Source organism: Trachinotus anak, unplaced genomic scaffold (genome assembly GCF_046630095.1).
Source record: "Trachinotus anak isolate AG129_WGS33_773 ecotype Australia unplaced genomic scaffold, CSIRO_AGI_Tana_v1 ptg000026l, whole genome shotgun sequence".
Taxonomy (NCBI): Eukaryota; Metazoa; Chordata; class Actinopteri; order Carangiformes; family Carangidae; genus Trachinotus; species Trachinotus anak.
In genome coordinates, this window is record NW_027273877.1 from 15,102,501 (window position 1) to 15,126,500 (window position 24,000).

Consider the following 24,000-nt stretch of genomic DNA (forward strand, 5'->3'; position numbering starts at 1 on the left):
AGCGTCCTCTGTTGTTTGCACAGAAAAGTGAAAAAGCTTACAGCACCTGGTATTCCCAGGCGGTCTCCCATCCAAGTACTAACCAGGCCCGACCCTGCTTAGCTTCCGAGAACGGGCGTGCTCAGGGTGGTATGGCCGTAAGCCGCAGAGCAAGTGACAACTACCCCCTTTATACATGATGATCCACACCATCACAGACATGGCTGTGTATGTCAAGCGCGGGTGTCTTTGCTCGACTTTCTTTCTTTCTTTCTTTCTCTCAACTTGTCAACTGTGTAATGTGATAATATGAAAGTGTGGTTTGTGCACTGTGAGCTGAACTGTCTGCACAGTGATTGACAGTTGAGCAGTGGCACAGTCAGTGCTGTTTACTGAAGCAGCAGCGTCCTCTGTTGTTTGCACAGAAAAGTGAAAAAGCTTACAGCACCTGGTATTCCCAGGCGGTCTCCCATCCAAGTACTAACCAGGCCCGACCCTGCTTAGCTTCCGAGATCGGACGAGATCGGGCGTGCTCAGGGTGGTATGGCCGTAAGCCGCAGAGCAAGTGACAACTACCCCCTTTATACATGATGATCCACACCATCACAGACATGGCTGTGTATGTCAAGCGCGGGTGTCTTTGCTCGACTTTCTTTCTTTCTTTCTTTCTCTCAACTTGTCAACTGTGTAATGTGATAATATGAAAGTGTGGTTTGTGCACTGTGAGCTGAACTGTCTGCACAGTGATTGACAGTTGAGCAGTGGCACAGTCAGTGCTGTTTACTGAAGCAGCAGCGTCCTCTGTTGTTTGCACAGAAAAGTGAAAAAGCTTACAGCACCTGGTATTCCCAGGCGGTCTCCCATCCAAGTACTAACCAGGCCCGACCCTGCTTAGCTTCCGAGATCGGACGAGATCGGGCGTGCTCAGGGTGGTATGGCCGTAAGCCGGAGAGCAAGTGACAACTACCCCCTTTATACATGATGATCCACACCATCACAGACATGGCTGTGTATGTCAAGCGCGGGTGTCTTTGCTTGACTTTCTTTCTTTCTTTCTTTCTCTCAACTTGTCAACTGTGTAATGTGATAATATGAAAGTGTGGTTTGTGCACTGTGAGCTGAACTGTCTGCACAGTGATTGACAGTTGAGCAGTGGCACAGTCAGTGCTGTTTACTGAAGCAGCAGCGTCCTCTGTTGTTTGCACAGAAAAGTGAAAAAGCTTACAGCACCTGGTATTCCCAGGCGGTCTCCCATCCAAGTACTAACCAGGCCCGACCCTGCTTAGCTTCCGAGATCGGACGAGATCGGGCGTGCTCAGGGTGGTATGGCCGTAAGCCGCAGAGCAAGTGACAACTACCCCCTTTATACATGATGATCCACACCATCACAGACATGGCTGTGTATGTCAAGCGCGGGTGTCTTTGCTTGACTTTCTTTCTTTCTTTCTTTCTCTCAACTTGTCAACTTGTCAACTGTGTAATGTGATAATATGAAAGTGTGGTTTGTGCACTGTGAGCTGAACTGTCTGCACAGTGATTGACAGTTGAGCAGTGGCACAGTCAGTGCTGTTTACTGAAGCAGCAGCGTCCTCTGTTGTTTGCACAGAAAAGTGAAAAAGCTTACAGCACCTGGTATTCCCAGGCGGTCTCCCATCCAAGTACTAACCAGGCCCGACCCTGCTTAGCTTCCGAGATCGGACGAGATCGGGCGTGCTCAGGGTGGTATGGCCGTAAGCCGCAGAGCAAGTGACAACTACCCCCTTTATACATGATGATCCACACCATCACAGACATGGCTGTGTATGTCAAGCGCGGGTGTCTTTGCTCGACTTTCTTTCTTTCTTTCTTTCTCTCAACTTGTCAACTGTGTAATGTGATAATATGAAAGTGTGGTTTGTGCACTGTGAGCTGAACTGTCTGCACAGTGATTGACAGTTGAGCAGTGGCACAGTCAGTGCTGTTTACTGAAGCAGCAGCGTCCTCTGTTGTTTGCACAGAAAAGTGAAAAAGCTTACAGCACCTGGTATTCCCAGGCGGTCTCCCACCCAAGTACTAACCAGGCCCGACCTTGCTTAGCTTCCGAGATCGGACGAGATCGGGCGTGCTCAGGGTGGTATGGCCGTAAGCCGCAGAGCAAGTGACAACTACCCCCTTTATACATGATGATCCACACCATCACAGACATGGCTGTGTATGTCAAGCGCGGGTGTCTTTGCTCGACTTTCTTTCTTTCTTTCTTTCTCTCAACTTGTCAACTGTGTAATGTGATAATATGAAAGTGTGGTTTGTGCACTGTGAGCTGAACTGTCTGCACAGTGATTGACAGTTGAGCAGTGGCACAGTCAGTGCTGTTTACTGAAGCAGCAGCGTCCTCTGTTGTTTGCACAGAAAAGTGAAAAAGCTTACAGCACCTGGTATTCCCAGGCGGTCTCCCATCCAAGTACTAACCAGGCCCGACCCTGCTTAGCTTCCGAGATCGGGCGTGCTCAGGGTGGTATGGCCGTAAGCCGCAGAGCAAGTGACAACTACCCCCTTTATACATGATGATCCACACCATCACAGACATGGCTGCGTATGTCAAGCGCGGGTGTCTTTGCTTGACTTTCTTTCTTTCTTTCTTTCTCTCAACTTGTCAACTGTGTAATGTGATAATATGAAAGTGTGGTTTGTGCACTGTGAGCTGAACTGTCTGCACAGTGATTGACAGTTGAGCAGTGGCACAGTCAGTGCTGTTTACTGAAGCAGCAGCGTCCTCTGTTGTTTGCACAGAAAAGTGAAAAAGCTTACAGCACCTGGTATTCCCAGGCGGTCTCCCATCCAAGTACTAACCAGGCCCGACCCTGCTTAGCTTCCGAGATCGGACGAGATCGGGCGTGCTCAGGGTGGTATGGCCGTAAGCCGCAGAGCAAGTGACAACTACCCCCTTTATACATGATGATCCACACCATCACAGACATGGCTGTGTATGTCAAGCGCGGGTGTCTTTGCTCGACTTTCTTTCTTTCTTTCTTTCTCTCAACTTGTCAACTTGTCAACTGTGTAATGTGAAAATATGAAAGTGTGGTTTGTGCACTGTGAGCTGAACTGTCTGCACAGTGATTGACAGTTGAGCAGTGGCACAGTCAGTGCTGTTTACTGAAGCAGCAGCGTCCTCTGTTGTTTGCACAGAAAAGTGAAAAAGCTTACAGCACCTGGTATTCCCAGGCGGTCTCCCATCCAAGTACTAACCAGGCCCGACCCTGCTTAGCTTCCGAGATCGGACGAGATCGGGCGTGCTCAGGGTGGTATGGCCGTAAGCCGGAGAGCAAGTGACAACTACCCCCTTTATACATGATGATCCACACCATCACAGACATGGCTGTGTATGTCAAGCGCGGGTGTCTTTGCTTGACTTTCTTTCTTTCTTTCTTTCTCTCAACTTGTCAACTGTGTAATGTGATAATATGAAAGTGTGGTTTGTGCACTGTGAGCTGAACTGTCTGCACAGTGATTGACAGTTGAGCAGTGGCACAGTCAGTGCTGTTTACTGAAGCAGCAGCGTCCTCTGTTGTTTGCACAGAAAAGTGAAAAAGCTTACAGCACCTGGTATTCCCAGGCGGTCTCCCATCCAAGTACTAACCAGGCCCGACCCTGCTTAGCTTCCGAGAACGGGCGTGCTCAGGGTGGTATGGCCGTAAGCCGCAGAGCAAGTGACAACTACCCCCTTTATACATGATGATCCACACCATCACAGACATGGCTGTGTATGTCAAGCGCGGGTGTCTTTGCTCGACTTTCTTTCTTTCTTTCTTTCTCTCAACTTGTCAACTGTGTAATGTGATAATATGAAAGTGTGGTTTGTGCACTGTGAGCTGAACTGTCTGCACAGTGATTGACAGTTGAGCAGTGGCACAGTCAGTGCTGTTTACTGAAGCAGCAGCGTCCTCTGTTGTTTGCACAGAAAAGTGAAAAAGCTTACAGCACCTGGTATTCCCAGGCGGTCTCCCATCCAAGTACTAACCAGGCCCGACCCTGCTTAGCTTCCGAGATCGGACGAGATCGGGCGTGCTCAGGGTGGTATGGCCGTAAGCCGCAGAGCAAGTGACAACTACCCCCTTTATACATGATGATCCACACCATCACAGACATGGCTGTGTATGTCAAGCGCGGGTGTCTTTGCTCGACTTTCTTTCTTTCTTTCTTTCTCTCAACTTGTCAACTGTGTAATGTGATAATATGAAAGTGTGGTTTGTGCACTGTGAGCTGAACTGTCTGCACAGTGATTGACAGTTGAGCAGTGGCACAGTCAGTGCTGTTTACTGAAGCAGCAGCGTCCTCTGTTGTTTGCACAGAAAAGTGAAAAAGCTTACAGCACCTGGTATTCCCAGGCGGTCTCCCATCCAAGTACTAACCAGGCCCGACCCTGCTTAGCTTCCGAGATCGGACGAGATCGGGCGTGCTCAGGGTGGTATGGCCGTAAGCCGCAGAGCAAGTGACAACTACCCCCTTTATACATGATGATCCACACCATCACAGACATGGCTGTGTATGTCAAGCGCGGGTGTCTTTGCTCGACTTTCTTTCTTTCTTTCTTTCTCTCAACTTGTCAACTGTGTAATGTGATAATATGAAAGTGTGGTTTGTGCACTGTGAGCTGAACTGTCTGCACAGTGATTGACAGTTGAGCAGTGGCACAGTCAGTGCTGTTTACTGAAGCAGCAGCGTCCTCTGTTGTTTGCACAGAAAAGTGAAAAAGCTTACAGCACCTGGTATTCCCAGGCGGTCTCCCATCCAAGTACTAACCAGGCCCGACCCTGCTTAGCTTCCGAGATCGGACGAGATCGGGCGTGCTCAGGGTGGTATGGCCGTAAGCCGCAGAGCAAGTGACAACTACCCCCTTTATACATGATGATCCACACCATCACAGACATGGCTGTGTATGTCAAGCGCGGGTGTCTTTGCTTGACTTTCTTTCTTTCTTTCTTTCTCTCAACTTGTCAACTTGTCAACTGTGTAATGTGATAATATGAAAGTGTGGTTTGTGCACTGTGAGCTGAACTGTCTGCACAGTGATTGACAGTTGAGCAGTGGCACAGTCAGTGCTGTTTACTGAAGCAGCAGCGTCCTCTGTTGTTTGCACAGAAAAGTGAAAAAGCTTACAGCACCTGGTATTCCCAGGCGGTCTCCCATCCAAGTACTAACCAGGCCCGACCCTGCTTAGCTTCCGAGATCGGACGAGATCGGGCGTGCTCAGGGTGGTATGGCCGTAAGCCGCAGAGCAAGTGACAACTACCCCCTTTATACATGATGATCCACACCATCACAGACATGGCTGTGTATGTCAAGCGCGGGTGTCTTTGCTCGACTTTCTTTCTTTCTTTCTTTCTCTCAACTTGTCAACTGTGTAATGTGATAATATGAAAGTGTGGTTTGTGCACTGTGAGCTGAACTGTCTGCACAGTGATTGACAGTTGAGCAGTGGCACAGTCAGTGCTGTTTACTGAAGCAGCAGCGTCCTCTGTTGTTTGCACAGAAAAGTGAAAAAGCTTACAGCACCTGGTATTCCCAGGCGGTCTCCCACCCAAGTACTAACCAGGCCCGACCTTGCTTAGCTTCCGAGATCGGACGAGATCTGGCGTGCTCAGGGTGGTATGGCCGTAAGCCGCAGAGCAAGTGACAACTACCCCCTTTATACATGATGATCCACACCATCACAGACATGGCTGTGTATGTCAAGCGCGGGTGTCTTTGCTCGACTTTCTTTCTTTCTTTCTTTCTCTCAACTTGTCAACTGTGTAATGTGATAATATGAAAGTGTGGTTTGTGCACTGTGAGCTGAACTGTCTGCACAGTGATTGACAGTTGAGCAGTGGCACAGTCAGTGCTGTTTACTGAAGCAGCAGCGTCCTCTGTTGTTTGCACAGAAAAGTGAAAAAGCTTACAGCACCTGGTATTCCCAGGCGGTCTCCCATCCAAGTACTAACCAGGCCCGACCCTGCTTAGCTTCCGAGATCAGGCGTGCTCAGGGTGGTATGGCCGTAAGCCGCAGAGCAAGTGACAACTACCCCCTTTATACATGATGATCCACACCATCACAGACATGGCTGTGTATGTCAAGCGCGGGTGTCTTTGCTCGACTTTCTTTCTTTCTTTCTTTCTCTCAACTTGTCAACTGTGTAATGTGATAATATGAAAGTGTGGTTTGTGCACTGTGAGCTGAACTGTCTGCACAGTGATTGACAGTTGAGCAGTGGCACAGTCAGTGCTGTTTACTGAAGCAGCAGCGTCCTCTGTTGTTTGCACAGAAAAGTGAAAAAGCTTACAGCACCTGGTATTCCCAGGCGGTCTCCCATCCAAGTACTAACCAGGCCCGACCCTGCTTAGCTTCCGAGATCGGACGAGATCGGGCGTGCTCAGGGTGGTATGGCCGTAAGCCGCAGAGCAAGTGACAACTACCCCCTTTATACATGATGATCCACACCATCACAGACATGGCTGTGTATGTCAAGCGCGGGTGTCTTTGCTCGACTTTCTTTCTTTCTTTCTTTCTCTCAACTTGTCAACTGTGTAATGTGATAATATGAAAGTGTGGTTTGTGCACTGTGAGCTGAACTGTCTGCACAGTGATTGACAGTTGAGCAGTGGCACAGTCAGTGCTGTTTACTGAAGCAGCAGCGTCCTCTGTTGTTTGCACAGAAAAGTGAAAAAGCTTACAGCACCTGGTATTCCCAGGCGGTCTCCCATCCAAGTACTAACCAGGCCCGACCCTGCTTAGCTTCCGAGAACGGGCGTGCTCAGGGTGGTATGGCCGTAAGCTGCAGAGCAAGTGACAACTACCCCCTTTATACATGATGATCCACACCATCACAGACATGGCTGTGTATGTCAAGCGCGGGTGTCTTTGCTCGACTTTCTTTCTTTCTTTCTTTCTCTCAACTTGTCAACTGTGTAATGTGATAATATGAAAGTGTGGTTTGTGCACTGTGAGCTGAACTGTCTGCACAGTGATTGACAGTTGAGCAGTGGCACAGTCAGTGCTGTTTACTGAAGCAGCAGCGTCCTCTGTTGTTTGCACAGAAAAGTGAAAAAGCTTACAGCACCTGGTATTCCCAGGCGGTCTCCCATCCAAGTACTAACCAGGCCCGACCCTGCTTAGCTTCCGAGATCGGACGAGATCGGGCGTGCTCAGGGTGGTATGGCCGTAAGCCGCAGAGCAAGTGACAACTACCCCCTTTATACATGATGATCCACACCATCACAGACATGGCTGTGTATGTCAAGCGCGGGTGTCTTTGCTCGACTTTCTTTCTTTCTTTCTTTCTCTCAACTTGTCAACTGTGTAATGTGATAATATGAAAGTGTGGTTTGTGCACTGTGAGCTGAACTGTCTGCACAGTGATTGACAGTTGAGCAGTGGCACAGTCAGTGCTGTTTACTGAAGCAGCAGCGTCCTCTGTTGTTTGCACAGAAAAGTGAAAAAGCTTACAGCACCTGGTATTCCCAGGCGGTCTCCCACCCAAGTACTAACCAGGCCCGACCTTGCTTAGCTTCCGAGATCGGACGAGATCTGGCGTGCTTTTTTTTTTTTTTTTTTTTCTTTTATTATGAAAATATACAAAGCTTTTCAGAACACAATATTTACATATACATACACATTAACAACAAAACAAAGCACAAAGGATAAAAATCATAAATTAATATGAAATCTACCTCCATCATCAATAGAAATAAGGCTACTGCCTTGCACAAAAAACTCCTCAAACAAACTCCTACTCAAAAAGTTCCATCGCAAAGCAACATCTTTCCTTAATACCGATACAAACAAAGCTAACACTTCTATCCTCTTCCCTTCAAAATGTGCTAAATTTCTCCTTAGCCATACTGCATATCTAGCATGACTTAATACAAAATTAAACAAATTAACATTCACAGTTTTTGATGTTTTACTTGAACCAAAAAAGAAAACTTTCTTCCAATCATTCGCTATCAGATCTAATTTCCAATTGTTTTTGATCAGGGTTATTAGTTTCAATTGAAAGTTCTTTAATTCCTTGCATTCAAAAAACAAATGCATCAGTGTTTCAGGATCTGATTTACAAACATCACAAAACCGATCTACATTTTTATTAATTTGGTGAATGACCACATTCGTGTATATTCTGTTATGTCTGAGTTTGAAGTCCAAATTTTCACAGTCTATGCTATTGTACTTGACATGTAAATTTTTCCAAATTTCTTTCACATTCAGATCCTGAAATACCTTCAACCAAACATTTTCTGATGCTGGGGTCTTGATTTCTTTCATCAGCATCAACGTGTACAACATCTTTACTTTTATTTTATTAAAGAGCATTTTCCCATCAATCTGATCAATGTACAGATCTGGTAGCTCACTCTTTCCTACCTGAACTGTTTCCCTCTCTATTGTTTTAATCCATATATCCGGTAAGCTTCCTTTTATGCACTTAATCACATTATCCACCTTAGTTCTACCTACCTCCTCGTCTATCTCCACAACACTGTCAAAAATGGCTCTATTTGGCAAGAAGCCAGGCACATACTCATAAGCAAAATCTCTCACTTGTTTTAATCCTGCTTGTATGAAAACTTTGTCATACAAAACATTCCCACTGTTTTTTATTTGTGGATTCATAAATACTGGCTGATCTAATATTTGATTTATTGTTTTGCAGTCATATTTCAGGTGCTCAATGAAATCTGCCCAAGCTAGAAATACCTCTTGATAAAACACAGGAAGATTTTCCAACATATTCTTTCTGAATCTCATAAAGATCCCACTGTCCCCACATCCTCCACTTTTACACAGAAAATCCTTAAAGAACCCTTTCCAACCATACTCCTCCTTACCATATAGATATTTTTTAACCACCTTTATTCTCAATGCTTTTCGTTTAACATCTAAGTCCATCAGTTTTAGCCCTCCCTCTCCATACCCTGCTATTAATGTCTTCATAGATATTTTAACTCCTTTTCCTCTCCACAGAAACTTACTTATTACAGCTCTCACCTCATTCAAAACCCACTCAGGGAGATCTAGAGCTCCCATCACATAATTAAATTTTGATAGAAGCAATGAGTTAATGACTACAACCTTACCTTTTAATCGCAGCCCTCTCATAGACCACAAATTTAATAATTGTTTAACTTTATTCAATATACCAGTCCATGTGGCATCTCTCGCTTCCTTACTCTGTACTCCTATGTTCACACCCAATATTTTAATGAAGTCTCTCGTTATCTTTAAAGGAATTTCACACTCTTCTGGATTTGTATGCCCTACACACATAATTTCTGATTTTTCTATGTTTACTTTTGCTCCTGATGCTCTCCCATATGTTTCAACATGTTTCATTATTCCTTTTACACTTTCTATGGTTCTGACAGTAAAGGTTGTATCGTCAGCAAATTGATGAATTAGACTATTTGTGCTATATGGTATTTGAATGCTTTGTAAAGAAATGTCTTTTTTACATAGTGTTGCCAATGGTTCTGCTGCTAAAGAATAGAGCAAGGCTGAAAGAGGACAGCCTTGTCTGACTGACCGTTGTACTGGGAAAACATCAGTGAGCATACCATTTATTTTCACACAACTTTTAGCATTTGCATATAGCAACATTATCCAATTAACAAACCTATCCCCAAAACCAAATTTGCCCAAAACCTGTTCTAAATACCCATGTTCAACCCTATCAAAAGCTTTATTTAAGTCTAAATTCAGGACTAGACCACCCTCACCATCATTATTCATACTATTGACTACATCTCTAATTGTACATATGACATCAGTGATGTCCCTACCTGGTATACTATAAGCTTGTGTTGGTGCTATTATTTCTCCTACCACGTCCCTCAATCTATTGGCTAAAGCTTTTGTTAAAATCTTGTAGTCCGAGTTCAACAGACTTAAAGGCCTGTAATTTTCTAATTTAAACGGACTCCCTCTTTTTTTAAACAAGATAGTAATAACCCCTGTTGCCATTGACTCTGGAACCGTTTTCCTTTCCTCCATACACTTATACACTTTCAACAGTATTGGCACCAATATATCAGAAAAAACCTTATAAAATTCATGTGTCAGGCCATCTGAACCTGGACTCTTGCTGGATTTCATTTGCTCTATAGCTATTTTAATTTCATCAATTGTCAAATCATCGTCACACATTTGTTTACTTTCATCTGATATTCTGGCATCAACAATATCTAATATCTCATCCACACATTCCTGCACTATACCTTCCTTTTGAAACAGTTTTGCATAAAAAGCTTCCACTACCTCCAAAATGCCTACAAAATCTGTCACTCTCTCTCCATTCTCACTTTCTAGCTCCGTTATATAAGACTTTACCTGTTTACTTTTCTCCAAGTTGAGAAAGAAGTTTGTACACTTTTCTCCCTCAACTGCATACTGAGCCCTACTTCTGATAACTGCTCCCTCATATTTTTCTCTCTCATAATATTCTATCTCACCTTCTAATTTCATAAAGTATGTCCTATCCCGATTCGGATCCTCCTCCAGTCTTTCCAGCTCTTTTATTAATTTTTCTTTCACTTCATTTTCCTCTTTCTTTTTCACAAAGTTCCTCTTTTTTGCAAATCTAATACTTGTTCTTTTTATTTTATTCTTCATCTGTTCCCACCATAAACAAACATCGTCTTCAAATAAAGTATTTTCTTGCTCATTTTTTATAAGTCTTGAAATAATTTTTCTATATTCCTCCTCTTTTAACAAACAAGAGTTTAAACACCAAACCCCCCCTCCCCTCCCTTCACATCTCACCCCAAAACCAAAAGTTAAAGCAGCATGATCACTTAAACCCAAAAACTTATATTTTACATTCAAGACCCAACTCAAAATATTTCTTTTAATCAAAACTAAATCTATTCTGCTTTGTTTCACTTTTCCCAAAACCATTTGCTTTCTTGAGTATTCTCTCCTGTTTGGATACATATCCCTCCATACATCAACTAAATCTTCCTTATTCATAACATCAAATAAAACACTCCTTGAAGTATCGTTTCTGAAATTAACACTGCTGGACCCATCCAGCCTTGTACACCATAAATTAAAATCACCAACCAAAATACATCTCTCAGTACAAAAAGTCCTCAAATTATCAAACATTTCTCTTCTTTCCTTTTCAATATTTGGTGCATAGACATTAATTAATCTAAACCTAATGTTACAAAAATTAAATTCAATGACAAGCAACCTCCCTTTGTCATCTTTGTGGACTACCTGTATGTCAGTCAATGTCTCCTCTTTTACCAAGATAGCAACACCACATGCTCTGTGACTCATATTATTTGCAATAATTTTGCCTCTCCACAGTGAGCTGATATCTTTAAAAACTTCGTCAGTCCAGTGAGTCTCTTGCAGGCACAGTACTTCTGCTTTTATGGCATTAAATACCAACTCCGCTTTCGTTTTTCCTCTTAGACCGTTACAGTTAAACGAAGCAATATGCAACATAAGGCATAAAACAAAAAAGAATAGCAGAGCAGCAGCCATACCTCTACTTTTTAACCTTCATCTTCTCCTTTTCCTTCGCCCTCTTCTTTCTCTTCAGCTGTCTGATGGTCTCTGCGCTGACGTCCATCCCCTCCTCGCCCTCAGACCCGTCCGACACAGCTTTCCCGTCTTTTTCATTTGCTGCCCGCGTTCCAAAGCCAGCATAATTGTCTGGATTTTGTGGTGCTGGATTATCAGAGTCTCTCCCTCCTTCGTCTCCTCTCGATTCCCCACAGTCACGGTTTCCCTCCTCGTGGGTCTCTCCGGTCATTCCCGGCTCCTCCCTCTCGACGCCGCCTCTCCGTCCATCCTCCTCTCTCCCCGTATCGGCGCCGTCCTCCGCCTCTCTCTCCTCCTCGTCAGAGACGTCGGAGTATGACGGCTCTTCGGCGTCCTCCCCCGGCTCTCCACACACACACAGGGAGATCTTTTCTTTGCACAGAGCACATTTCCCCTCCGCATCACACTCTCGTGCGTAATGCCCCTGTTTCCCACATTTAAAACAAATAAAAGTGGGACAGTCTCTGACAATGTGGCCAGGCTGTATACACAAGCGGCAAACTTTAACTTGCCTGTCATGGATGACGCGGAAGTGCTCCGCTCCGCTTACCGTCTCAAACTTAGTGGAATATGGCAATGATTTCACAGCGTCTGTGAAACGGACCTTTAAAAACCTCGTCCCATCAGCGATGTCCGTCCCTGGCCACATCCTCCTCTTAATGGACGAGACCGCAGTGACTCCCCAGTCCTGTAGTTTTGCCAATATTTCCTCATCCTCTATGTAAGTGGGCAGATTAATGAATGAGACGACCATTTCATTGTTACCCAGTTCTTTCGCCATCAGTCTGTTGTTCCCAATTCTCAGTCCGTCCATCAGCTTTTTCTTCCCGCTTTCCTCTTTCATCGTCAGCTCGTATGACTTTGGCGTCTTAAAACGGCAGCCAAGCACTTCTCCACACTCCGCCCTCACTTTTCTCAGCATGTCCATCATCGTTGTTCTCTCCTCTCCTTCTATTTCCAACATGATTGTCAGTCTCTTTTCGTACATTTTCTTCTGTTTTTCCGCACTCGCGGGCATTCTCTTCTCCGTCGTCTTTTCCGTTCCTTTGTCTGTCACCGTTGGATCCATTTGAATGATTTTTTAAACACAAAGAGTCCCCCAGACAGCAAAAGCTGTCGGGGGATGTAACCCACAAATTAAATACTAAACTAAAAAATTACAAACCAGCAAAAACCAAGGCTGAAAACGATCCAAAAAAACACGGACTGATTGACTGTCGTGAACGTACGGCGTGCTCCTCCTCTGTGCGTGCTCAGGGTGGTATGGCCGTAAGCCGCAGAGCAAGTGACAACTACCCCCTTTATACATGATGATCCACACCATCACAGACATGGCTGTGTATGTCAAGCGCGGGTGTCTTTGCTCGACTTTCTTTCTTTCTTTCTTTCTCTCAACTTGTCAACTGTGTAATGTGATAATATGAAAGTGTGGTTTGTGCACTGTGAGCTGAACTGTCTGCACAGTGATTGACAGTTGAGCAGTGGCACAGTCAGTGCTGTTTACTGAAGCAGCAGCGTCCTCTGTTGTTTGCACAGAAAAGTGAAAAAGCTTACAGCACCTGGTATTCCCAGGCGGTCTCCCATCCAAGTACTAACCAGGCCCGACCCTGCTTAGCTTCCGAGATCGGACGAGATCGGGCGTGCTCAGGGTGGTATGGCCGTAAGCCGCAGAGCAAGTGACAACTACCCCCTTTATACATGATGATCCACACCATCACAGACATGGCTGTGTATGTCAAGCGCGGGTGTCTTTGCTCGACTTTCTTTCTTTCTTTCTTTCTCTCAACTTGTCAACTGTGTAATGTGATAATATGAAAGTGTGGTTTGTGCACTGTGAGCTGAACTGTCTGCACAGTGATTGACAGTTGAGCAGTGGCACAGTCAGTGCTGTTTACTGAAGCAGCAGCGTCCTCTGTTGTTTGCACAGAAAAGTGAAAAAGCTTACAGCACCTGGTATTCCCAGGCGGTCTCCCATCCAAGTACTAACCAGGCCCGACCCTGCTTAGCTTCCGAGAACGGGCGTGCTCAGGGTGGTATGGCCGTAAGCTGCAGAGCAAGTGACAACTACCCCCTTTATACATGATGATCCACACCATCACAGACATGGCTGTGTATGTCAAGCGCGGGTGTCTTTGCTCGACTTTCTTTCTTTCTTTCTTTCTCTCAACTTGTCAACTGTGTAATGTGATAATATGAAAGTGTGGTTTGTGCACTGTGAGCTGAACTGTCTGCACAGTGATTGACAGTTGAGCAGTGGCACAGTCAGTGCTGTTTACTGAAGCAGCAGCGTCCTCTGTTGTTTGCACAGAAAAGTGAAAAAGCTTACAGCACCTGGTATTCCCAGGCGGTCTCCCATCCAAGTACTAACCAGGCCCGACCCTGCTTAGCTTCCGAGATCGGACGAGATCGGGCGTGCTCAGGGTGGTATGGCCGTAAGCCGCAGAGCAAGTGACAACTACCCCCTTTATACATGATGATCCACACCATCACAGACATGGCTGTGTATGTCAAGCGCGGGTGTCTTTGCTCGACTTTCTTTCTTTCTTTCTTTCTCTCAACTTGTCAACTGTGTAATGTGATAATATGAAAGTGTGGTTTGTGCACTGTGAGCTGAACTGTCTGCACAGTGATTGACAGTTGAGCAGTGGCACAGTCAGTGCTGTTTACTGAAGCAGCAGCGTCCTCTGTTGTTTGCACAGAAAAGTGAAAAAGCTTACAGCACCTGGTATTCCCAGGCGGTCTCCCATCCAAGTACTAACCAGGCCCGACCCTGCTTAGCTTCCGAGATCGGGCGTGCTCAGGGTGGTATGGCCGTAAGCCGCAGAGCAAGTGACAACTACCCCCTTTATACATGATGATCCACACCATCACAGACATGGCTGTGTATGTCAAGCGCGGGTGTCTTTGCTCGACTTTCTTTCTTTCTTTCTTTCTCTCAACTTGTCAACTGTGTAATGTGATAATATGAAAGTGTGGTTTGTGCACTGTGAGCTGAACTGTCTGCACAGTGATTGACAGTTGAGCAGTGGCACAGTCAGTGCTGTTTACTGAAGCAGCAGCGTCCTCTGTTGTTTGCACAGAAAAGTGAAAAAGCTTACAGCACCTGGTATTCCCAGGCGGTCTCCCATCCAAGTACTAACCAGGCCCGACCCTGCTTAGCTTCCGAGATCGGACGAGATCGGGCGTGCTCAGGGTGGTATGGCCGTAAGCCGCAGAGCAAGTGACAACTACCCCCTTTATACATGATGATCCACACCATCACAGACATGGCTGTGTATGTCAAGCGCGGGTGTCTTTGCTCGACTTTCTTTCTTTCTTTCTTTCTCTCAACTTGTCAACTTGTCAACTGTGTAATGTGAAAATATGAAAGTGTGGTTTGTGCACTGTGAGCTGAACTGTCTGCACAGTGATTGACAGTTGAGCAGTGGCACAGTCAGTGCTGTTTACTGAAGCAGCAGCGTCCTCTGTTGTTTGCACAGAAAAGTGAAAAAGCTTACAGCACCTGGTATTCCCAGGCGGTCTCCCATCCAAGTACTAACCAGGCCCGACCCTGCTTAGCTTCCGAGATCGGACGAGATCGGGCGTGCTCAGGGTGGTATGGCCGTAAGCCGGAGAGCAAGTGACAACTACCCCCTTTATACATGATGATCCACACCATCACAGACATGGCTGTGTATGTCAAGCGCGGGTGTCTTTGCTTGACTTTCTTTCTTTCTTTCTTTCTCTCAACTTGTCAACTGTGTAATGTGATAATATGAAAGTGTGGTTTGTGCACTGTGAGCTGAACTGTCTGCACAGTGATTGACAGTTGAGCAGTGGCACAGTCAGTGCTGTTTACTGAAGCAGCAGCGTCCTCTGTTGTTTGCACAGAAAAGTGAAAAAGCTTACAGCACCTGGTATTCCCAGGCGGTCTCCCATCCAAGTACTAACCAGGCCCGACCCTGCTTAGCTTCCGAGATCGGGCGTGCTCAGGGTGGTATGGCCGTAAGCCGGAGAGCAAGTGACAACTACCCCCTTTATACATGATGATCCACACCATCACAGACATGGCTGTGTATGTCAAGCGCGGGTGTCTTTGCTCGACTTTCTTTCTTTCTTTCTTTCTCTCAACTTGTCAACTGTGTAATGTGATAATATGAAAGTGTGGTTTGTGCACTGTGAGCTGAACTGTCTGCACAGTGATTGACAGTTGAGCAGTGGCACAGTCAGTGCTGTTTACTGAAGCAGCAGCGTCCTCTGTTGTTTGCACAGAAAAGTGAAAAAGCTTACAGCACCTGGTATTCCCAGGCGGTCTCCCATCCAAGTACTTACCAGGCCCGACCCTGCTTAGCTTCCGAGATCGGACGAGATCGGGCGTGCTCAGGGTGGTATGGCCGTAAGCCGGAGAGCAAGTGACAACTACCCCCTTTATACATGATGATCCACACCATCACAGACATGGCTGTGTATGTCAAGCGCGGGTGTCTTTGCTTGACTTTCTTTCTTTCTTTCTTTCTCTCAACTTGTCAACTTGTCAACTGTGTAATGTGATAATATGAAAGTGTGGTTTGTGCACTGTGAGCTGAACTGTCTGCACAGTGATTGACAGTTGAGCAGTGGCACAGTCAGTGCTGTTTACTGAAGCAGCAGCGTCCTCTGTTGTTTGCACAGAAAAGTGAAAAAGCTTACAGCACCTGGTATTCCCAGGCGGTCTCCCATCCAAGTACTAACCAGGCCCGACCCTGCTTAGCTTCCGAGATCGGACGAGATCGGGCGTGCTCAGGGTGGTATGGCCGTAAGCCGCAGAGCAAGTGACAACTACCCCCTTTATACATGATGATCCACACCATCACAGACATGGCTGTGTATGTCAAGCGCGGGTGTCTTTGCTCGACTTTCTTTCTTTCTTTCTTTCTCTCAACTTGTCAACTGTGTAATGTGATAATATGAAAGTGTGGTTTGTGCACTGTGAGCTGAACTGTCTGCACAGTGATTGACAGTTGAGCAGTGGCACAGTCAGTGCTGTTTACTGAAGCAGCAGCGTCCTCTGTTGTTTGCACAGAAAAGTGAAAAAGCTTACAGCACCTGGTATTCCCAGGCGGTCTCCCATCCAAGTACTAACCAGGCCCGACCCTGCTTAGCTTCCGAGATCGGACGAGATCGGGCGTGCTCAGGGTGGTATGGCCGTAAGCCGCAGAGAAAGTGACAACTACCCCCTTTATACATGATGATCCACACCATCACAGACATGGCTGTGTATGTCAAGCGCGGGTGTCTTTGCTTGACTTTCTTTCTTTCTTTCTTTCTCTCAACTTGTCAACTTGTCAACTGTGTAATGTGATAATATGAAAGTGTGGTTTGTGCACTGTGAGCTGAACTGTCTGCACAGTGATTGACAGTTGAGCAGTGGCACAGTCAGTGCTGTTTACTGAAGCAGCAGCGTCCTCTGTTGTTTGCACAGAAAAGTGAAAAAGCTTACAGCACCTGGTATTCCCAGGCGGTCTCCCATCCAAGTACTAACCAGGCCCGACCCTGCTTAGCTTCCGAGATCGGACGAGATCGGGCGTGCTTTTTTTTTTTTTTTTTTCTTTTATTATGAAAATATACAAAGCTTTTCAGAACACAATATTTACATATACATACACATTAACAACAAAACAAAGCACAAAGGATAAAAATCATAAATTAATATGAAATCTACCTCCATCATCAATAGAAATAAGGCTACTGCCTTGCACAAAAAACTCCTCAAACAAACTCCTACTCAAAAAGTTCCATCGCAAAGCAACATCTTTCCTTAATACCGATACAAACAAAGCTAACACTTCTATCCTCTTCCCTTCAAAATGTGCTAAATTTCTCCTTAGCCATACTGCATATCTAGCATGACTTAATACAAAATTAAACAAATTAACATTCACAGTTTTTGATGTTTTACTTGAACCAAAAAAGAAAACTTTCTTCCAATCATTCGCTATCAGATCTAATTTCCAATTGTTTTTGATCAGGGTTATTAGTTTCAATTGAAAGTTCTTTAATTCCTTGCATTCAAAAAACAAATGCATCAGTGTTTCAGGATCTGATTTACAAACATCACAAAACCGATCTACATTTTTATTAATTTGGTGAATGACCACATTCGTGTATATTCTGTTATGTCTGAGTTTGAAGTCCAAATTTTCACAGTCTATGCTATTGTACTTGACATGTAAATTTTTCCAAATTTCTTTCACATTCAGATCCTGAAATACCTTCAACCAAACATTTTCTGATGCTGGGGTCTTGATTTCTTTCATCAGCATCAACGTGTACAACATCTTCACTTTTATTTTATTAAAGAGCATTTTCCCATCAATCTGATCAATGTACAGATCTGGTAGCTCACTCTTTCCTACCTGAACTGTTTCCCTCTCTATTGTTTTAATCCATATATCCGGTAAGCTTCCTTTTATGCACTTAATCACATTATCCACCTTAGTTCTACCTACCTCCTCGTCTATCTCCACAACACTGTCAAAAATGGCTCTATTTGGCAAGAAGCCAGGCACATACTCATAAGCAAAATCTCTCACTTGTTTTAATCCTGCTTGTATGAAAACTTTGTCATACAAAACATTCCCACTGTTTTTTATTTGTGGATTCATAAATACTGGCTGATCTAATATTTGATTTATTGTTTTGCAGTCATATTTCAGGTGCTCAATGAAATCTGCCCAAGCTAGAAATACCTCTTGATAAAACACAGGAAGATTTTCCAACATATTCTTTCTGAATCTCATAAAGATCCCACTGTCCCCACATCCTCCACTTTTACACAGAAAATCCTTAAAGAACCCTTTCCAACCATACTCCTCCTTACCATATAGATATTTTTTAACCACCTTTATTCTCAATGCTTTTCGTTTAACATCTAAGTCCATCAGTTTTAGCCCTCCCTCTCCATACCCTGCTATTAATGTCTTCATAGATATTTTAACTCCTTTTCCTCTCCACAGAAACTTACTTATTACAGCTCTCACCTCATTCAAAACCCACTCAGGGAGATCTAGAGCTCCCATCACATAATTAAATTTTGATAGAAGCAATGAGTTAATGACTACAACCTTACCTTTTAATCGCAGCCCTCTCATAGACCACAAATTTAATAATTGTTTAACTTTATTCAATATACCAGTCCATGTGGCATCTCTCGCTTCCTTACTCTGTACTCCTATGTTCACACCCAATATTTTAATGAAGTCTCTCGTTATCTTTAAAGGAATTTCACACTCTTCTGGATTTGTATGCCCTACACACATAATTTCTGATTTTTCTATGTTTACTTTTGCTCCTGATGCTCTCCCATATGTTTCAACATGTTTCATTATTCCTTTTACACTTTCTATGGTTCTGACAGTAAAGGTTGTATCGTCAGCAAATTGATGAATTAGACTATTTGTGCTATATGGTATTTGAATGCTTTGTAAAGAAATGTCTTTTTTACATAGTGTTGCCAATGGTTCTGCTGCTAAAGAATAGAGCAAGGCTGAAAGAGGACAGCCTTGTCTGACTGACCGTTGTACTGGGAAAACATCAGTGAGCATACCATTTATTTTCACACAACTTTTAGCATTTGCATATAGCAACATTATCCAATTAACAAACCTATCCCCAAAACCAAATTTGCCCAAAACCTGTTCTAAATACCCATGTTCAACCCTATCAAAAGCTTTATTTAAGTCTAAATTCAGGACTAGACCACCCTCACCATCATTATTCATACTATTGACTACATCTCTAATTGTACATATGACATCAGTGATGTCCCTACCTGGTATACTATAAGCTTGTGTTGGTGCTATTATTTCTCCTACCACGTCCCTCAATCTATTGGCTAAAGCTTTTGTTAAAATCTTGTAGTCCGAGTTCAACAGACTTAAAGGCCTGTAATTTTCTAATTTAAACGGACTCCCTCTTTTTTTAAACAAGATAGTAATAACCCCTGTTGCCATTGACTCTGGAACCGTTTTCCTTTCCTCCATACACTTATACACTTTCAACAGTATTGGCACCAATATATCAGAAAAAACCTTATAAAATTCATGTGTCAGGCCATCTGAACCTGGACTCTTGCTGGATTTCATTTGCTCTATAGCTATTTTAATTTCATCAATTGTCAAATCATCGTCACACATTTGTTTACTTTCATCTGATATTCTGGCATCAACAGTATCTAATATCTCATCCACACATTCCTGCACTATACCTTCCTTTTGAAACAGTTTTGCATAAAAAGCTTCCACTACCTCCAAAATGCCTACAAAATCTGTCACTCTCTCTCCATTCTCACTTTCTAGCTCCGTTATATAAGACTTTACCTGTTTACTTTTCTCCAAGTTGAGAAAGAAGTTTGTACACTTTTCTCCCTCAACTGCATACTGAGCCCTACTTCTGATAACTGCTCCCTCATATTTTTCTCTCTCATAATATTCTATCTCACCTTCTAATTTCATAAAGTATGTCCTATCCCGATTCGGATCCTCCTCCAGTCTTTCCAGCTCTTTTATTAATTTTTCTTTCACTTCATTTTCCTCTTTCTTTTTCACAAAGTTCCTCTTTTTTGCAAATCTAATACTTGTTCTTTTTATTTTATTCTTCATCTGTTCCCACCATAAACAAACATCGTCTTCAAATAAAGTATTTTCTTGCTCATTTTTTATAAGTCTTGAAATAATTTTTCTATATTCCTCCTCTTTTAACAAACAAGAGTTTAAACACCAAACCCCCCCTCCCCTCCCTTCACATCTCACCCCAAAACCAAAAGTTAAAGCAGCATGATCACTTAAACCCAAAAACTTATATTTTACATTCAAGACCCAACTCAAAATATTTCTTTTAATCAAAACTAAATCTATTCTGCTTTGTTTCACTTTTCCCAAAACCATTTGCTTTCTTGAGTATTCTCTCCTGTTTGGATACATATCCCTCCATACATCAACTAAATCTTCCTTATTCATAACATCAAATAAAACACTCCTTGAAGTATCGTTTCTGAAATTAACACTGCTGGACCCATCCAGCCTTGTACACCATAAATTAAAATCACCAACCAAAATACATCTCTCAGTACAAAAAGTCCTCAAATTATCAAACATTTCTCTTCTTTCCTTTTCAATATTTGGTGCATAGACATTAATTAATCTAAACCTAATGTTACAAAAATTAAATTCAATGACAAGCAACCTCCCTTTGTCATCTTTGTGGACTACCTGTATGTCAGTCAATGTCTCCTCTTTTACCAAGATAGCAACACCACATGCTCTGTGACTCATATTATTTGCAATAATTTTGCCTCTCCACAGTGAGCTGATATCTTTAAAAACTTCGTCAGTCCAGTGAGTCTCTTGCAGGCACAGTACTTCTGCTTTTATGGCATTAAATACCAACTCCGCTTTCGTTTTTCCTCTTAGACCGTTACAGTTAAACGAAGCAATATGCAACATAAGGCATAAAACAAAAAAGAATAGCAGAGCAGCAGCCATACCTCTACTTTTTAACCTTCATCTTCTCCTTTTCCTTCGCCCTCTTCTTTCTCTTCAGCTGTCTGATGGTCTCTGCGCTGACGTCCATCCCCTCCTCGCCCTCAGACCCGTCCGACACAGCTTTCCCGTCTTTTTCATTTGCTGCCCGCGTTCCAAAGCCAGCATAATTGTCTGGATTTTGTGGTGCTGGATTATCAGAGTCTCTCCCTCCTTCGTCTCCTCTCGATTCCCCACAGTCACGGTTTCCCTCCTCGTGGGTCTCTCCGGTCATTCCCGGCTCCTCCCTCTCGACGCCGCCTCTCCGTCCATCCTCCTCTCTCCCCGTATCGGCGCCGTCCTCCGCCTCTCTCTCCTCCTCGTCAGAGACGTCGGAGTATGACGGCTCTTCGGCGTCCTCCCCCGGCTCTCCACACACACACAGGGAGATCTTTTCTTTGCACAGAGCACATTTCCCCTCCGCATCACACTCTCGTGCGTAATGCCCCTGTTTCCCACATTTAAAACAAATAAAAGTGGGACAGTCTCTGACAATGTGGCCAGGCTGTATACACAAGCGGCAAACTTTAACTTGCCTGTCATGGATGACGCGGAAGTGCTCCGCTCCGCTTACCGTCTCAAACTTAGTGGAATATGGCAATGATTTCACAGCGTCTGTGAAACGGACCTTTAAAAACCTCGTCCCATCAGCGATGTCCGTCCCTGGCCACATCCTCCTCTTAATGGACGAGACCGCAGTGACTCCCCAGTCCTGTAGTTTTGCCAATATTTCCTCATCCTCTATGTAAGTGGGCAGATTAATGAATGAGACGACCATTTCATTGTTACCCAGTTCTTTCGCCATCAGTCTGTTGTTCCCAATTCTCAGTCCGTCCATCAGCTTTTTCTTCCCGCTTTCCTCTTTCATCGTCAGCTCGTATGACTTTGGCGTCTTAAAACGGCAGCCAAGCACTTCTCCACACTCCGCCCTCACTTTTCTCAGCATGTCCATCATCGTTGTTCTCTCCTCTCCTTCTATTTCCAACATGATTGTCAGTCTCTTTTCGTACATTTTCTTCTGTTTTTCCGCACTCGCGGGCATTCTCTTCTCCGTCGTCTTTTCCGTTCCTTTGTCTGTCACCGTTGGATCCATTTGAATGATTTTTTAAACACAAAGAGTCCCCCAGACAGCAAAAGCTGTCGGGGGATGTAACCCACAAATTAAATACTAAACTAAAAAATTACAAACCAGCAAAAACCAAGGCTGAAAACGATCCAAAAAAACACGGACTGATTGACTGTCGTGAACGTACGGCGTGCTCCTCCTCTGTGCGTGCTCAGGGTGGTATGGCCGTAAGCCGCAGAGCAAGTCACAACTACCCCCTTTATACATGATGATCCACACCATCACAGACATGGCTGTGTATGTCAAGCGCGGGTGTCTTTGCTTGACTTTCTTTCTTTCTTTCTTTCTCTCAACTTGTCAACTTGTCAACTGTGTAATGTGATAATATGAAAGTGTGGTTTGTGCACTGTGAGCTGAACTGTCTGCACAGTGATTGACAGTTGAGCAGTGGCACAGTCAGTGCTGTTTACTGAAGCAGCAGCGTCCTCTGTTGTTTGCACAGAAAAGTGAAAAAGCTTACAGCACCTGGTATTCCCAGGCGGTCTCCCATCCAAGTACTAACCAGGCCCGACCCTGCTTAGCTTCCGAGATCGGACGAGATCGGGCGTGCTCAGGGTGGTATGGCCGTAAGCCGCAGAGCAAGTGACAACTACCCCCTTTATACATGATGATCCACACCATCACAGACATGGCTGTGTATGTCAAGCGCGGGTGTCTTTGCTCGACTTTCTTTCTTTCTTTCTTTCTCTCAACTTGTCAACTGTGTAATGTGATAATATGAAAGTGTGGTTTGTGCACTGTGAGCTGAACTGTCTGCACAGTGATTGACAGTTGAGCAGTGGCACAGTCAGTGCTGTTTACTGAAGCAGCAGCGTCCTCTGTTGTTTGCACAGAAAAGTGAAAAAGCTTACAGCACCTGGTATTCCCAGGCGGTCTCCCACCCAAGTACTAACCAGGCCCGACCTTGCTTAGCTTCCGAGATCGGACGAGATCGGGCGTGCTCAGGTTGGTATGGCCGTAAGCCACAGAGCAAGTGACAACTACCCCCTTTATACATGATGATCCACACCATCACAGACATGGCTGTGTATGTCAAGCGCGGGTGTCTTTGCTCGACTTTCTTTCTTTCTTTCTTTCTCTCAACTTGTCAACTGTGTAATGTGATAATATGAAAGTGTGGTTTGTGCACTGTGAGCTGAACTGTCTGCACAGTGATTGACAGTTGAGCAGTGGCACAGTCAGTGCTGTTTACTGAAGCAGCAGCGTCCTCTGTTGTTTGCACAGAAAAGTGAAAAAGCTTACAGCACCTGGTATTCCCAGGCGGTCTCCCATCCAAGTACTAACCAGGCCCGACCCTGCTTAGCTTCCGAGATCGGGCGTGCTCAGGGTGGTATGGCCGTAAGCCGCAGAGCAAGTGACAACTACCCCCTTTATACATGATGATCCACACCATCACAGACATGGCTGTGTATGTCAAGCGCGGGTGTCTTTGCTCGACTTTCTTTCTTTCTTTCTTTCTCTCAACTTGTCAACTGTGTAATGTGATAATATGAAAGTGTGGTTTGTGCACTGTGAGCTGAACTGTCTGCACAGTGATTGACAGTTGAGCAGTGGCACAGTCAGTGCTGTTTACTGAAGCAGCAGCGTCCTCTGTTGTTTGCACAGAAAAGTGAAAAAGCTTACAGCACCTGGTATTCCCAGGCGGTCTCCCATCCAAGTACTAACCAGGCCCGACCCTGCTTAGCTTCCGAGATCGGACGAGATCGGGCGTGCTCAGGGTGGTATGGCCGTAAGCCGCAGAGCAAGTGACAACTACCCCCTTTATACATGATGATCCACACCATCACAGA

At 44.5% G+C, this 24,000-nt stretch overlaps 24 non-coding genes and 9 pseudogenes across 24 annotated transcripts; all 33 read right to left on the reverse strand.

Annotated features, from left to right (window-relative positions):
- Positions 1 to 34: 34 nt before the first annotated feature.
- LOC139610381 (5S ribosomal RNA) lies at positions 35 to 143 on the reverse strand (annotated as a pseudogene).
- Positions 144 to 415: 272 nt separating this feature from the next.
- LOC139610473 (5S ribosomal RNA) lies at positions 416 to 534 on the reverse strand. Its single transcript, XR_011685783.1, has one exon. It is a non-coding gene; the product is annotated as a 5S ribosomal RNA (ribosomal RNA).
- A 272-nt stretch (positions 535 to 806) lies between these two features.
- LOC139610474 (5S ribosomal RNA) lies at positions 807 to 925 on the reverse strand. The gene has a single exon (XR_011685784.1). It is a non-coding gene; the product is annotated as a 5S ribosomal RNA (ribosomal RNA).
- A 272-nt stretch (positions 926 to 1,197) lies between these two features.
- LOC139610475 (5S ribosomal RNA) lies at positions 1,198 to 1,316 on the reverse strand. The gene has a single exon (XR_011685785.1). It is a non-coding gene; the product is annotated as a 5S ribosomal RNA (ribosomal RNA).
- A 280-nt stretch (positions 1,317 to 1,596) lies between these two features.
- Positions 1,597 to 1,715, reverse strand: LOC139610476 (5S ribosomal RNA). The gene has a single exon (XR_011685786.1). It is a non-coding gene; the product is annotated as a 5S ribosomal RNA (ribosomal RNA).
- A 272-nt stretch (positions 1,716 to 1,987) lies between these two features.
- LOC139610174 (5S ribosomal RNA) lies at positions 1,988 to 2,106 on the reverse strand. The gene has a single exon (XR_011685621.1). It is a non-coding gene; the product is annotated as a 5S ribosomal RNA (ribosomal RNA).
- A 272-nt stretch (positions 2,107 to 2,378) lies between these two features.
- LOC139610306 (5S ribosomal RNA) lies at positions 2,379 to 2,487 on the reverse strand (annotated as a pseudogene).
- A 272-nt stretch (positions 2,488 to 2,759) lies between these two features.
- Positions 2,760 to 2,878, reverse strand: LOC139610477 (5S ribosomal RNA). Its single transcript, XR_011685787.1, has one exon. It is a non-coding gene; the product is annotated as a 5S ribosomal RNA (ribosomal RNA).
- A 280-nt stretch (positions 2,879 to 3,158) lies between these two features.
- Positions 3,159 to 3,277, reverse strand: LOC139610478 (5S ribosomal RNA). The gene has a single exon (XR_011685788.1). It is a non-coding gene; the product is annotated as a 5S ribosomal RNA (ribosomal RNA).
- A 272-nt stretch (positions 3,278 to 3,549) lies between these two features.
- LOC139610382 (5S ribosomal RNA) lies at positions 3,550 to 3,658 on the reverse strand (annotated as a pseudogene).
- A 272-nt stretch (positions 3,659 to 3,930) lies between these two features.
- LOC139610479 (5S ribosomal RNA) lies at positions 3,931 to 4,049 on the reverse strand. The gene has a single exon (XR_011685789.1). It is a non-coding gene; the product is annotated as a 5S ribosomal RNA (ribosomal RNA).
- Positions 4,050 to 4,321: 272 nt separating this feature from the next.
- On the reverse strand, positions 4,322 to 4,440 carry LOC139610481 (5S ribosomal RNA). Its single transcript, XR_011685791.1, has one exon. It is a non-coding gene; the product is annotated as a 5S ribosomal RNA (ribosomal RNA).
- Positions 4,441 to 4,712: 272 nt separating this feature from the next.
- On the reverse strand, positions 4,713 to 4,831 carry LOC139610482 (5S ribosomal RNA). Its single transcript, XR_011685792.1, has one exon. It is a non-coding gene; the product is annotated as a 5S ribosomal RNA (ribosomal RNA).
- A 280-nt stretch (positions 4,832 to 5,111) lies between these two features.
- LOC139610483 (5S ribosomal RNA) lies at positions 5,112 to 5,230 on the reverse strand. Its single transcript, XR_011685793.1, has one exon. It is a non-coding gene; the product is annotated as a 5S ribosomal RNA (ribosomal RNA).
- Positions 5,231 to 5,502: 272 nt separating this feature from the next.
- LOC139610272 (5S ribosomal RNA) lies at positions 5,503 to 5,621 on the reverse strand. Its single transcript, XR_011685717.1, has one exon. It is a non-coding gene; the product is annotated as a 5S ribosomal RNA (ribosomal RNA).
- Positions 5,622 to 5,893: 272 nt separating this feature from the next.
- On the reverse strand, positions 5,894 to 6,002 carry LOC139610352 (5S ribosomal RNA; annotated as a pseudogene).
- A 272-nt stretch (positions 6,003 to 6,274) lies between these two features.
- Positions 6,275 to 6,393, reverse strand: LOC139610484 (5S ribosomal RNA). The gene has a single exon (XR_011685794.1). It is a non-coding gene; the product is annotated as a 5S ribosomal RNA (ribosomal RNA).
- Positions 6,394 to 6,665: 272 nt separating this feature from the next.
- On the reverse strand, positions 6,666 to 6,774 carry LOC139610383 (5S ribosomal RNA; annotated as a pseudogene).
- Positions 6,775 to 7,046: 272 nt separating this feature from the next.
- On the reverse strand, positions 7,047 to 7,165 carry LOC139610486 (5S ribosomal RNA). Its single transcript, XR_011685795.1, has one exon. It is a non-coding gene; the product is annotated as a 5S ribosomal RNA (ribosomal RNA).
- Positions 7,166 to 13,095: 5,930 nt separating this feature from the next.
- Positions 13,096 to 13,214, reverse strand: LOC139610487 (5S ribosomal RNA). Its single transcript, XR_011685796.1, has one exon. It is a non-coding gene; the product is annotated as a 5S ribosomal RNA (ribosomal RNA).
- Positions 13,215 to 13,486: 272 nt separating this feature from the next.
- On the reverse strand, positions 13,487 to 13,595 carry LOC139610384 (5S ribosomal RNA; annotated as a pseudogene).
- A 272-nt stretch (positions 13,596 to 13,867) lies between these two features.
- Positions 13,868 to 13,986, reverse strand: LOC139610488 (5S ribosomal RNA). The gene has a single exon (XR_011685797.1). It is a non-coding gene; the product is annotated as a 5S ribosomal RNA (ribosomal RNA).
- Positions 13,987 to 14,258: 272 nt separating this feature from the next.
- On the reverse strand, positions 14,259 to 14,367 carry LOC139610307 (5S ribosomal RNA; annotated as a pseudogene).
- A 272-nt stretch (positions 14,368 to 14,639) lies between these two features.
- LOC139610489 (5S ribosomal RNA) lies at positions 14,640 to 14,758 on the reverse strand. Its single transcript, XR_011685798.1, has one exon. It is a non-coding gene; the product is annotated as a 5S ribosomal RNA (ribosomal RNA).
- Positions 14,759 to 15,038: 280 nt separating this feature from the next.
- Positions 15,039 to 15,157, reverse strand: LOC139610490 (5S ribosomal RNA). The gene has a single exon (XR_011685799.1). It is a non-coding gene; the product is annotated as a 5S ribosomal RNA (ribosomal RNA).
- A 272-nt stretch (positions 15,158 to 15,429) lies between these two features.
- On the reverse strand, positions 15,430 to 15,538 carry LOC139610308 (5S ribosomal RNA; annotated as a pseudogene).
- Positions 15,539 to 15,810: 272 nt separating this feature from the next.
- On the reverse strand, positions 15,811 to 15,929 carry LOC139610034 (5S ribosomal RNA). Its single transcript, XR_011685484.1, has one exon. It is a non-coding gene; the product is annotated as a 5S ribosomal RNA (ribosomal RNA).
- Positions 15,930 to 16,209: 280 nt separating this feature from the next.
- Positions 16,210 to 16,328, reverse strand: LOC139610491 (5S ribosomal RNA). The gene has a single exon (XR_011685800.1). It is a non-coding gene; the product is annotated as a 5S ribosomal RNA (ribosomal RNA).
- A 272-nt stretch (positions 16,329 to 16,600) lies between these two features.
- On the reverse strand, positions 16,601 to 16,719 carry LOC139610493 (5S ribosomal RNA). Its single transcript, XR_011685802.1, has one exon. It is a non-coding gene; the product is annotated as a 5S ribosomal RNA (ribosomal RNA).
- Positions 16,720 to 22,663: 5,944 nt separating this feature from the next.
- Positions 22,664 to 22,782, reverse strand: LOC139610494 (5S ribosomal RNA). The gene has a single exon (XR_011685803.1). It is a non-coding gene; the product is annotated as a 5S ribosomal RNA (ribosomal RNA).
- A 272-nt stretch (positions 22,783 to 23,054) lies between these two features.
- On the reverse strand, positions 23,055 to 23,173 carry LOC139610270 (5S ribosomal RNA). The gene has a single exon (XR_011685715.1). It is a non-coding gene; the product is annotated as a 5S ribosomal RNA (ribosomal RNA).
- Positions 23,174 to 23,445: 272 nt separating this feature from the next.
- On the reverse strand, positions 23,446 to 23,554 carry LOC139610310 (5S ribosomal RNA; annotated as a pseudogene).
- Positions 23,555 to 23,826: 272 nt separating this feature from the next.
- On the reverse strand, positions 23,827 to 23,945 carry LOC139610495 (5S ribosomal RNA). Its single transcript, XR_011685804.1, has one exon. It is a non-coding gene; the product is annotated as a 5S ribosomal RNA (ribosomal RNA).
- Positions 23,946 to 24,000: the final 55 nt, after the last annotated feature.